Source organism: Oreochromis aureus, linkage group 22 (assembly GCF_013358895.1).
Source record: "Oreochromis aureus strain Israel breed Guangdong linkage group 22, ZZ_aureus, whole genome shotgun sequence".
NCBI lineage: Eukaryota > Metazoa > Chordata > Actinopteri > Cichliformes > Cichlidae > Oreochromis > Oreochromis aureus.
In genome coordinates this window covers 8,305,517-8,318,702 of record NC_052962.1, presented here as the reverse complement: position 1 = coordinate 8,318,702, position 13,186 = coordinate 8,305,517, and positions in this window count along the sequence as shown.

The window sequence follows — 13,186 nt, the reverse complement described above, 5'->3', positions numbered from 1 at the left end:
AGAGATTCTATGAGTGGACTGGAGGTGTCCTGAATTTTGCTGCCAGCTACCCTTCCGGATGTGGTTGGAAACATGCACTCACAGCCACTGCAGCCTGGCCTTTTCTTTTGTGATGCTCTGGATTCTGTTGATTTGGGCCTTACCGCTGTGTCCTCACAGCTTGCATCGCAAAACCAGTGCCTGGCCCTGCTGGTTTCGTGGCACAGCTAGAGAGACCACGTGATCGGACAAAGTGTTTCCTGTAACTCTCACTGAGACCACTTGTTGTGAAATCTGTGCTGCCAGTGTAACCCAGGTATTTTTTTGAGTGTGGGATTTCTGATTATTTGCTAGTCATTGAACACACCACAGCATTCCGTTCATCCGATGAGGCGCATGCTGCTCTCGTGCCCTCTGCGAGCTGGAATTTTGGGTACATTTGATATTTGAGTCGCTGTAAATAGTTTTACAAAACGTTTATACTTGAAGTTAATGTTTTAATGTGTTGTTAGCAGTGTTGGGTAAGTTACTTTAAATTAGTAACTTAGTTATGTTACTAGTTACTTCTATCAAAAGTAACTCAGTTACTTCAAGTTACTCGTTACTTTCAAAGTAACTAGTTACTAGGGAAAGTAACTTTGGTTTTACTCAGAATTCTCTTGTTAATGTGTTGCTTCCGTAACTTGATACCCAGCAAGATTGCCAGTCTTCTAGCTTGCTTACTTGCCACAAGTGCACTGTGCCACCTACCAATAGAAAGGAAAAACTAATGTGCATACTTCCACGAGAGAAATCTCACGCCTGGACCGTTGTTGACCGCCACCATGATTCTAGCCTACGTCACAGCGTCATGTGCGCTTTTTACATCCAACACGAAAACTGCAGTCGTGGTGTTTTCGATTGTACTCAGAACTCGGAAATTCTGCCTTCCGAATAGGAAGATGTAGGTAACACCAGACTGCAGATGAGCTGCATACAGAGCTGGACTGGGACAAAAAATCGGCCCTGGCGTTTTGACAAGAGACCGGCCCGCCATTATAGGAAAAATCATAAAGCCTTTGAATGAAAACAAACGCTGTTGTGACAGTGATGTACACTGTTTTGATGGTATATATGCATCATCTATCAATCGTTTGTTGTAAGATTCAGATAATTATTTTTTAAGAGCTAGATATTTTAAATGAGAATAAGAAAGAAAAGTACTTCTTTGTGCCCCCCTCTCCCTGTTAATAACCTACCTGGCCCCCTGGCAAAACTTTGCTAGACCCGCCCCTGCACAGTTACCAGCTGTCAGCTACGTAAAAAAAGGATCCTGGTGTAAGTTGTCTCTCAGAAACAGTTCATAACTTCCCTTCAACTCATTCATGTCACCCAAAAGGTAAACCTGTTTCTACATCACCTGTTCAGCTCTGATGATTCAGTAAGGACATCTCCTGGTTTCATCTTCATGTTTCCCTCTCACCAGATAACCAAACCGATATCATGACCAGCAGCTTTTACAGCTGTGGCTCCAGCAAACATCAGCTGATACTAGAAGGTAATATTAAATAAATTCTAACAACAGCTAATCAATCTTAAAAGTGCTGCTGTTGTTTAACGCGATCTCCGCTGGGTTCTTCTTTCTGGCGCAAAGTGGGCGATAAACAAAGAAGAGAGACGGGACTTGCGACAGAAAAGCCGATCAGCTGATCATTGATCAGTTCCATGATTGAAGTATAAACAGGAGAGGGAGGGGGAGAGAATGAGAGAAGAAGAGGCAGCTGTGCAGCGTAACGACAAAATAACTCCAGCTTTGTGCCTTTTTCATTGTAGCTAAAGTCCGGGACAAACTGCATTCCTTTTCACCTCAATACGAAACACGTAATATTTTCTCTGAATACGAGACGATTCCGTTTTTTAGGGGATGGTTGGCTACTCTAATAATTAACCTAATGAACAAAATAAAGTTCAACAACAGTAACATCATAGCACCCACCCAGCTGTATAGAAACTCCGCCATGCTAGCTACCCAGTATGAAAAAGTCAGCATAACGAAAATAAACTATACCTAAACTTGGTTTCTATCTGACCCAGATAGAGTGCAGGTCAGAACTTCTTACCTGAAATTCAGTTCACCTGACACTCGGACCGGCAGCCGCCTCGGGTCTCTCCTCCTCCTGCCTCCCCTTTGCCTCATCCACCTGCTGGCCTCCACCACTTGCTAATGTTACTGAATCTGTGGAAGCAGTGTTGCCAACTCCTCAGTAAGGAAAATCGCTATTGGCTGTCCTAAAAGTCGCTAGAAGTCGCTAAATGACGTCATCACCTAATTTGCATAATTGGTCACGCTAATGTGATTGTAACCTACGTTGTTGGAGAGAGAAATAACATCGTGGAAGAGACATAAAGTGAGTAAAAAACGTCCTAAGTGCATTTAGAGTTTATTTAGAACTACAAATTAAATTTCTTTTAGCAATTATTGTTTTTTTAATGTCACAATTCCAACCCTGCTCCTTCACCCGGGCTTGGACCGGCAAAAGTGACCCGAAATAGGCACTCTGGTGGAGTTACTTTGTGTGTGTGTGTTTATAAGTAGTTTAAACCTTGTGATCCACAAAACAGCATAAGAGTAAAAGAAGAACTGACTGCGTTACAGCACCTGCTGCTTGTTGAGAGTAAAAGCGATATGCACTTTCACGTCTTTTTTTAGCGACTTTTTATAGAAAAAAAGTCGCTAGGGGGTCTGAAAACTCGCTAAATATAGCGACAAAGTCGCTAAGTTGGCAACACTATGTGGAAGCTCCGCGATAGTCACCACACGAAGTAACGAATAACGACCCTATCTAAATCCCAGTAACGATTAACGCGTTCCTGATTTTGGCATAATAACTACTTACTGTGCTCGTTACCACAACAATAACATAGTTACTGTAATGCGTTACTTAATAACGCGTTAGTCCCTACGCTGGTTGTTAGAAAAAGTAGTCTTGTAGTAGTACGAATGTGAAGCTTAGCTGAATCGGACAGCCATTCGCCATTACATGAACCTCTCTGGTGAGTTAGCTTGCAATGCATGTTCGCATTAAATGTTTTGTGCCTTATTATGCTGCAGCGAGGTGTCTAATCTACCACTGCCATGTTTGTTAAAGAAGAAGGCTAGATATTGTAGAATGTGTGAATGAGGTTATTAGCTGACTGCATAGCTGACTGTTAGCAAGTTAGCCGTTAAGCAAGCCTGGCTAATGTCCTAAAATGGCGGCCGATACAAGGTCAGTTACAGAGTTATTGTGTTATGCCTAAGAGAACAGCATTATTAAGCATTGTTAACAGCATTTATGTTCTATTGTATTTTTATTTGAACAAGCCTGTATTATTACGGTGGTAAGACTGTTAAATAATCCATTAGTGACATAGACACTGAGTCAGTGGTACTGAGACTTATGAACATTTTTTGGTTAATTCTTCTGCACACTTGTGTGTAGGCTGGTTTGTTTGCCCTTTTGATATCCTGGATCCTACTGGATTAACTGCCTTGTGGAAGTCCTCATCTGAATCATCCTGGCCGGTAGATGGTCTTTGCTGCAGGTGGATGCTTCTGCTTGCTGGATGCTATTATTGGAAACTACACCATTCCAGCAGAGCGGTAGGAACAATTTAAAGGGCCCCAACGATGCACTTTACTTTTCCCTGAGCTCAGGTGGGTTTTTTTTGGCCAAACCCTTTTTTATTTTTCTTGGGACACTGAGTGGAAAGACACTACAAAAAAGGGTTATTATTTAAAATTGTGTCTAATAAATGTGTTTATGTTAAGTGAGTGTGGTGTCCATTGTGTGCTGGAAGCCTTACTGTTCCTGTGGTGGAGCAGCTACTACCAATCTCCTTTACGAAACTAGCCTCTGATGGGATACAGATATTTGGTAAATGATATTTGGGACACATTTGAATTCTTGTAGCCTATTTCTAGAGAAACTGTGATTCTGGGCCTAGGCATCGGGGTGAAATTGATGATACCGACACCTAGTGAACTGCCCAAGGTCAACAGTCCTGATTTCCAAGCATTAAAGGTTTTGGCATAAGTACAGATTGCATTACACCAGCACTAGTTGGATTGCCCTTTTGAACACTCACTCCATCACTAACAAATACTTCTCCCTTAATGAGCTTTTCACAAGAAAAAAACTTTGATTTTCTGTTTCTCACAAAAACATGGCAAATGGATGGTGGGTTTATTCACCTAAACGAACTGTGCCCTGTTGGCTGCTCCTATCTGAGTGCCCCCTGAGCAAACTGGGGGCAAACTGAGAACTATTCATCTTTTGAGTCACAAAGGATTAATGCTGGCTCTACAAACATGTTTTATTGTGTTTTAATTTAATGCCATCCTGGCCCTGCTACTGTGTTCTTGAAGGATTTTACAGACTTCTTATCTTCTATTATCAAGCTGGAGAAAGTTTTGATTCTCGTGGATTTTAACATTCATATTGATGATGCCTCATCAAACTTAACAGCTGAACTTTTATATTAGGAACTTTGTATATTAAGAAATTATTAATTGATAAGAAACAGTTTGTGCGAGATGCATGGACTAATGCAGGCATTAATCAATTGAGGGATTTATTTGGTCAAACAGGCATGAAATCATTCATTGAAATCAAACAAGAATTTAAGCTCGGTGAAAGGGAATTTTGGAGGTCTTTTACAAATCAGGTACTGTATTAAAGCTAATCTGAACATTAACCTAGTGTCATGGTCCGGGTGAGTGCTGTTTTTTCAAAAGTGCCACCTCTGGGTGGAGTCGCCGCATCATCGCTGACATCAAGTGCCTAAATTATATGGGATCGCCCCATCTAGAGGGGGCTGAAGCTGGGCTGGGAGAGAGATTTGGGAATCCAGATTTCAGAGGATAGTTGGAAGTAGCTGGTTACATCTTCGTATGGTTTCTCACGCAAAACACAATCACAGCTTATCCAGTACAAATTACTCCACAGAAGCTTTTAGCTTTTAAGCTCTAGCAAGCACTCTCATGAGCAGAGAGTGCTTGCTAGCGCTGTCCTTAGACAGTAAACGTGACGAAACTATTGAGGAAAAAACGCCGCGTATATATTGTTTATCATGACTCTGGTTTTACATGGCATATCAACACAATTTAAAAACTGATATATATTACCTTCTTGCTTTGTCATCTTGAAGTGGTCATGTGATTGGCTCACCACGACTACCCTATTCTTCCTCAGTCAAGCAGCAGCACTCATGCGATTGTTTTGCCCCCTAGCTCCAGGTGTTGTACCAAAAAGTGATCGTCGGGCAGAAAGTGATTGCCGTCCGCGGGAGCGCGCGCAGCTGCTTAAACCTGTAGCGCCCAGATTACTTACGTACACAGCTACTTCCGCACAACTGATGCAGTATGGTGCAGTAAGCTGAAGTCAGCTTCAACCGTCTGTTTGTTGAAAAATAGTTACGCGAGCACACCGCATTTTCTTGTTAGTAACGGTAACGGCGTTGTAACAATAGAAGTAGTAATTAGTTATATTACTACTATATTACTGAAAAAAGTAATACCGTTAGTAACGCCGTTACTTGTAACGCCGTTATTCCCATCACTGACTATGACGGATAGCAAACCGCACCCAAGCCTAGCTGGGGTGGTAATATGGGGCTCGGTAGGGGTAGGGCAAGAGTCCGTGGTGGCCCGGTGGGTGTGAGGGGGGCACCTGGCTATGGAAGGGGAGCGCCTGGGGCGGGACGTGGGTGGCGTGGTGTTTGTTGGATCTGTGATCAGCCAGGGCACTGGGCCAGAGACTGTTATCAGCAGCAGCCTCAATACACTGATCAGCTACAATGGGGCAGACGGGGACCCCAATACCAAGCACCTAATCCACACATGACACCTGGACCACGCCCACAATTGCCAAGCTGGGAGGCCGGCTGGGATGGGTGGATGCAGAGTCAGTCTATTCACTCTCATTGGGAGCAAGGGGTCTGCCTTTCCCCCGTCTCCCCAGCCTCTCTGTGGGGTGTGTCACTCCATTCCTGGTTGATACAGGAGCCACATACTCCACCATTTGTGAGGCTGCAGGAGAGGCGTGATTATCTGGGGACGAAGTCAGTGTGGTCGGCTTCTCTGGGGTTCCAGTGACGCTGCCTGTCACAACGCCTTTAAAGACTGAAATTGGTAACCAAGTTGTGACGCACCCGTATGTGATTTCAGCACAGGTCCCAGTGAACATGTGTGGGGCTGACGGATTGACAGTGACATTGCGAGATGGCACTCAGCTTCCATGCATCTCTACAGGAACCAGAGGTCAATGGCTGCTGTCTGAGGACATTGAGCAAACAGTTGACATCTCGGCCCCGGCTGACTACGTCTGATGGCATCCTTGCTCATTTTCAGCTCTGGCGGCCCTGGATAATGGCCTTAGATGTCTACTCTCCTGCCATTGACCCATACCACGTGACCCTCTTTTATGACTGCGATAAAACTGAGTGGTATAAAGATCTGTTCTTTGAGTTTCTTGAAGGTAAATCTTGGGAGATTTGTTCTAAAGACATTTATGTGGGACCTCAGGGTGTAGATTTGGCGTCCGCAATACCATCACAGGCCTTAGGCGGAGGAGGGTATTGCGGAGACCATTGAAGGTCTGTTGAAGGTGGGGGTGTTCCTGTCTGCAGCTAGGGTCAACTTACACAAATCTGTTGGATCATACAATGTACCTGGACGTGTGCTCAGAGCCTGTGCTGACCAGCTGACTGATGTCCTAGCGATCATCTTCAACATCTCCCTGAACCAAGCTTTTGTGCTGCATTGTTTAAAAACCACCACCATCAGACCTGTATCAAAGACAGCTACAGCCTTGGAACTCAATGACTACTGCTTTCTTCCATTTGCGCAACATCTCTAAAGTTAGAAATATCCTGTCTCTTAGTGACGCTGAAAAACTAGTTCATGCATTTATTACTTCCAGGCTGGACTACTGTAATTCATTATTATCAGGATGTCCTAAAAACTCGCTGAAAAGCCTTCAGCTAATCCAAAATGCTGCAGCAAGAGTACTGACAGGGACTAGAAAGAGAGAGCATATTTCTCCTGTATTGGCTTCCCTTCATTGGCTTCCTGTTAAATCCAGAATTGAATTCAAAATCCTGCTCCTCACATACAAGGTCTTAAATAATCAGGCCCCATCTTATCTTAATGACCTTGTACTACCATATCACCCTATTAGAGCACTTCCCTCTCGCACTGCAGGCCTACTTGTTGTTCCTAAAGTATTTAAAAGTAGAATGGGAGGGAGAGCCTTCAGTTTTCAGGCCCCTCTTCTGTGGAACCAGCTTCCAGTTTGGATTCGGGAGACAGACACTATCTCTACTTTCAAGATTAGGCTTAAAACTTTCCTTTTTGCTAAAGCATATAGTTAGGGCTGGACCAGGTGACCCTGAGTCCTCCCTTAGTTATGCTGCAATAGACGTAGGCTGCCGGGGATTCCCATGATGCATTGAGTTCTTCCTTTCCAGTCACCTTTCTCACTCAGTATGTGTTAATAGACCTCTCTGCATCGAATCATATCTGTTATTAACCTCTGTCTCTCTTCCACAGCATGTCTTTATCCTGTCTTCCTTCTCTCACCCCAACCGGTCACAGCAGATGGCCGCCCCTCCCTGAGCCTGGTTCTGCCAGAGGTTTCTTCCTGTTAAAAGGGAGTTTTTCCTTCCCACTGTTGCCAAAGTGCTTGCTCATAGGGGGTCATATGATTGTTGGGTTTTTCTCTGTACCTATGAAGCGCCTTGAGGTGACTTTTGTTGTGATTTGGCGCTATATAAATAAAATTGAATTGAATACCATCCAGAAGCATTTACTCCAATCATCATGAAGTGCTTTAGTCCTGAGTTACATCGAGAACCAGCTTCCCCCCAAGCTGGACCCCCTACAGTTCATATACCACTCAACTGTTGACCGAGAATGCTGTTCATTGATTTCAGCTTAGCATTCAACGCCATCCCTCAACAGCTGATAAGCAAGCTGGACCTGCTCCAACTCAACATCAGTGATGGGAATAACGCCGTTACAAGTAATGGCGTTACTTTTTTTAGTAACGAGTAATCGAACTAATTACTATTGCTATCATTACAACACTGTTACCGTTACTAACAAGGAAATGCGGTGCGATCGCGTTACTATTTTTCAACAAACAGACGGTTGAAACTGTCTTCAGCCTTATTTCAGTTGCACGGAAGTATCAGTCTATATCTAAGGGGGTAAAACAATCGCATGAGTGCTGCTGTTTGACTGAGGAAGAATAAAGTAGTCATGGTAAGCCAATCACATGACCACTTAAAGATTACAAAGCAACAAGGTGATATATACCAGTTTTGAAATTGTGTTGATAGGCCACGTAAAACCAGAGTCATGATAAACAATATATACGCGTGTTTTTTCCTCAATAGTTTCGCCACGTTTACTGTCTAAGGACAGTGCTAGCAAGAACTCTCTGCTTATGACCAGTGTTGGGGAGTAACGGAATACACGTACCGCCGTTACGTATTTAGAATACAAAATATGAGTAACTGTATTCCGTTACAGTTACCGTTTAAAAAGGTGGTATTCAGAATACAGTTACTTTGTTGAAATAAATGGATTACACGACGGTACTTTCCTGTTTCATATTGTCGCGGGTCAGGACTGTTTGGGTTTGTTTGACAGCTACGTTCTGTTGTTCCAGGCGGCAGCGTTACGGTTGCCATGGTTACAGGGTGACGCGCTCTCTCTCTGCGTGTTTCCTGGGTGAGAGAGCGCTTTTTTGTTGTTGTGCTAAGCTAAAAGGCAGAATGCTACAGGCATGGCCCTAAAGAATGTAGCCTCATGGGCAGTGTAGTCCGTGCTGCAGCGAGAATGGACTACCATACACGTTATGTGTCTGTGAGCGAGGGAGGGAGAGAAAGGAAAAGTCCGAGTTGTCACGGAGCAAAAATGGGAGCTGGAAGCATGTAAATATAATAATTGTAGGAGCCATATGAGTTGCTCTTTTTTGACTAAGTGGGTTGGTTTAAATGGACTCACTGTATTGGTGCACGGGTGTGGGGCGTGTCTCATGGGTGTGTTAGATGATAAATGTGGTTGCACTCACCTGTTCACCGCACCTGATGTTGAAGAGCAGAAAGGTAGGGTGAGCATGAGGCAAAACTTTCTGTTGACCGCAGCTTGAGCGCAGCTTGAATGGTTTGGAAGTATTTTGACTGTAACTCGATGGTTTTTGTATATTTATGCACTAATTGATGTCATAGGCCAAGTTGTAGTTTGGTATAGTAGTTAGTGCAGTTATTTGTGAGTTGCAGTTATTTGTTTGTTCAGTCTGTGCATTTGTGTAATTGTTAATCCCGTGTGCTGATTTGTATAGAGGACAGTTGCATGTGGAATAAAAGGAGCAAATGTTACAGAAGTGTATTTTATGCGTTTATTGTTGCGCGTCAATTGCGTCCTCATGTTTAGCCTGCCGCGGCCTTTGGTTGGAGGAGCCGCAACAATAATAACCACTGCAGCCAAGAAGAGTGCCTGACGAGCCCAGCTGTAAGTAAGCTATTAAGACTCAACTGTACACTGTGTTCGTGTTTTCCTTCGGAAAAAAATAAGTTCCGTTGGAGCAGCCTTTCAACGCCTCTCTCTGTCTCTAGCTAGCAAAGTTGACCCAGACAACAAAGTAAAGGTAGTTTTCAGCTACAAGCCCGACACGGAACCCGATGTATTAGCCAGAGGTCCCTTTACTACGGTTCGGAGCCGCGGACCTTTAGTAACAGTAATAAATCACAGCAATAGTACATTCACGTGGTTGTAAACAGCATGATAATATATTAAGTAATCCAAAGTATTCAGAATACGTTACCCTCATTGAGTAACGTAACGGAATACGTTACAGAATACATTTTGGGGCATGTATTCTGTATTCTGTAATGGAATACATTTTAAAAGTAACCTTCCCAACACTGCTTATGACCAAAAAACAAAACAAACAAAACAAAAAACAGCCCTTTCATGTTGGTGGAAAAATGCACCATGTCGACCAATCAAAAAATGATATGGCAACATGACATTTGGTTGTTTTGGAAGAGGGGGAAGTTTTAGGAGTGATGCAGAGAAAGAGAGAGAGAGAGAGAGAGTTTTGAGATGTGAGAGATTTGTGGAGTGTGTAGCATGTTTGGAGTGTGTAGTTAATATGTTGTCTTGTGTATTTATTGTGTAGTGTTGTGGATAGTTTTGTGTTGTGTGTCAGAACAATACCTGGAGTGATACACCACCCGCTGTCACACCTGCAGGTATCAGGCTTGTGATGTTCTCCTTCATAGTGGACAGAAATTTTTGGAGTGGCACAAATAATTTGCGTGGGTTCTTATTGAATGCAGAACAGCAGATTGTTATGTAAATAGTTTGAAATGGTTATAACAAAGGGTAAAAGGTAAATGGCTGCAAATAACTTTGTTGTTTGCAAAACTTGTGCATATGATTTTAAAATTGACAATTTATATTTGCATTTAAAGTTATGAAATATGATTCATTAAACATGTTTGTGGTTGTTAAAGTAAAAAATATAACTTATACTTGGATTTTATGTTTTTTGTCTGATTTTAGATCAATTGTGTTAATACAGTATGTTGAATTGAAAACATAACTGTAAATTCAGACACGTGAGGTTGTGCTGAAAGGAATGATACCAAACAAGGCAAAGTAAATAGTTTTTAAAGGTGAAATGTAGAGGTAAAATCAAAAGTAGTTAAAAATGGCCAATTACATCCTGGACCCCAGAGGGTTACACGTTTTTTTTTTTGGTTTTTTTTTAAAGTAACGCAATAGTTACTTTTCAAGTAATTAATAAGTAATTAATAATAGTAATTACTTTTAGAATCTTGTAACTCAGTTACTAACTCAGTTACTTTTTTGAAGAAGTAACTAGTAACTATAATTAATTACTTTTTCAAAGTAACTTGCCCAACACTGCTCAACATCTTCACGTTCAACTGGATTCTGGAATTCCTCACTGAAAGATCCCAGACAGTACAGGTTGGAATACAACACTGTCAAGCCCAGTGCTCTTGACTAGGGCTGGGTATCGTCACTGATTTCTAGAATCGATTCCTTTCCGATTCACAAGGTCCCGAATCGATTCGATCCACGATTCGATTCAATTCGATTCGATTCGATTCAGTTAAATTCAATTTGAATCTGGGAAATTTTGACAGTCAGAAATATTATAGATCAGTACATTTACATATTTTTGTATCTATAAAAAGGAAGCTGACACACGAAAGACTTTATCAAAGGTGTGAGCGTCACAGCAGATGCCTTTGTGTCAAAGTAGCTGAAGATAAAACACAGAAAAACATGAAGGTGGTTTTCCTGGCCTGGATTTTATAAAAATATTCTGCAGTACATCAAAAATGAAAGAAAACCATTAATCAACATATGAACATTACCTCTGACGTTACAGCGGTTTTATTAGAGACACAACTAAGCGTTTTGCATTTTGCATAATTTTAAAAAGTTTAAATTTGTTCAGTATTGAACGGCAGAAATTAGGTTTTCTTTTCGGAAGTATGTAAAACGAAAAAAAGGAAAAAACAGCGGCGGACAGCGCTGTAAACAGCAGTAGACTTGTGCGTAACAAGCAAGCGAATAATGCAGAAAACAGATTTTTAGACGGGAAACTGTTCTTGAAGTACAGAGAGAGAGAGAGAGCTGTGTATGAAGTGTGATTTTATCATGGTGGAAGCAAAACAGTAAAAGTCAGAGTGATTTCATGACGATGTTTATGTGAAGCGTAGCTTGGATCTTCTTTTGCTGCTGGTTCAGTCAATATTGTTTGGAGAGAGATAAAACTAACAGCTTTAGAATCAGTGCAAAAAGGGCGTGAACACAAAGCGCGGACCCGCCGAAACATCAGAATCAGCGAGCTGTCGGCTTTCAGCCCCAACCGTGTCCGTGCAGTTGTTGTGGCAAAAAGTGATTGTCTACCAGAAAGTGATTGCCGTCCGCGGGAGCACACGCAGCCGCTTAAAGCCGCAGCGCCCGTCGGGTGAGAAAGGCGACATCTCACTGATTCTGATCCGCGGGTCCGCGCTGTGTGTTTACCTCCTTGTGCAGAATCCGTGTACCTCCTCTCATTTACTGTCTTAGCTGTTTGGTGGTTGTTGAAATTTTGTGAGGTTTCACCTGAGATTCTGGCGTTTCGGGCAAAATAAATTTATATTAAAAAATCGATTCAGGATTTTAATGAATCGATTTCACGTTATCCAAGCCAGAATCGATTTTAATCGATGAATCGATTATTAAAACCCACCCCTACTCTTGACGCTGCTGACCCACGACTGTACCTCGAGTTCCAACACAAACCACCTTATCAAGTTTACAGATGACACCACAGTGGTGGGACTCATCAGGGATAATGATGATGCTGCATACAGAGAGGAGGTCCAACAGCTGGCACTTTGGTGCAAGGACAGTAATCTTTTAATGTTGACAAAACAAAAAAACTGATTCTTGACTTTAGGAAGATCAAGGCTGTCCATCTCCCACTCAGAACTGCTGGTGTCACAGTAGAGAGAGTGAAGAGCACCAAATTCCTTGGTTTTCACATCACAGAGGTGCCTGCGCCAGCAACACAAAATCAGTAACAAAAAGAGCCCAGCAGCGCCTACACTTCCTGAGATGACTGAAGAAAGTGCGCCTCCCCAAACCCATCCTTAACACCTTCTACAGAGGCACCACAGAGAGCATCCTAACCAGTTGTATCAAAGCCTGGTATGGAAACTGCCATGCGTCCGACCGCAGAGCCCTCCAGAGGATTCTGCGGACTGTTGAGCACATTATTGGTAGCTCTTTACCCGGTCTACAGGATATTTAAACCTCGCGCTGTATACGTAAAGCCACTAGCATTATGGCTGCCCCCACCAACTCTTCCATCCGGAAGACAATGAAACACTGACACTTTTACCCTTTTTTGAGTCTCACGTGATCAGTGTCAGTTCATCTAACACAGTGGTTCCCAAACTTTTTTTGCTAGGCCCCCCGTTGTTTTACAAGAAAAATGTTTGCGCCCCCCCCACCCCCCGTGCACAAACACATCCTCCAACCACACACACCCAAATTTTGCTCCATTGCGGTTTATTTCACACCTCAAACATTTAGTAAACAATTAAGCAAATGCAAGTAATCTGCAATAAATTACAGGTAGTAATAAAATAAACT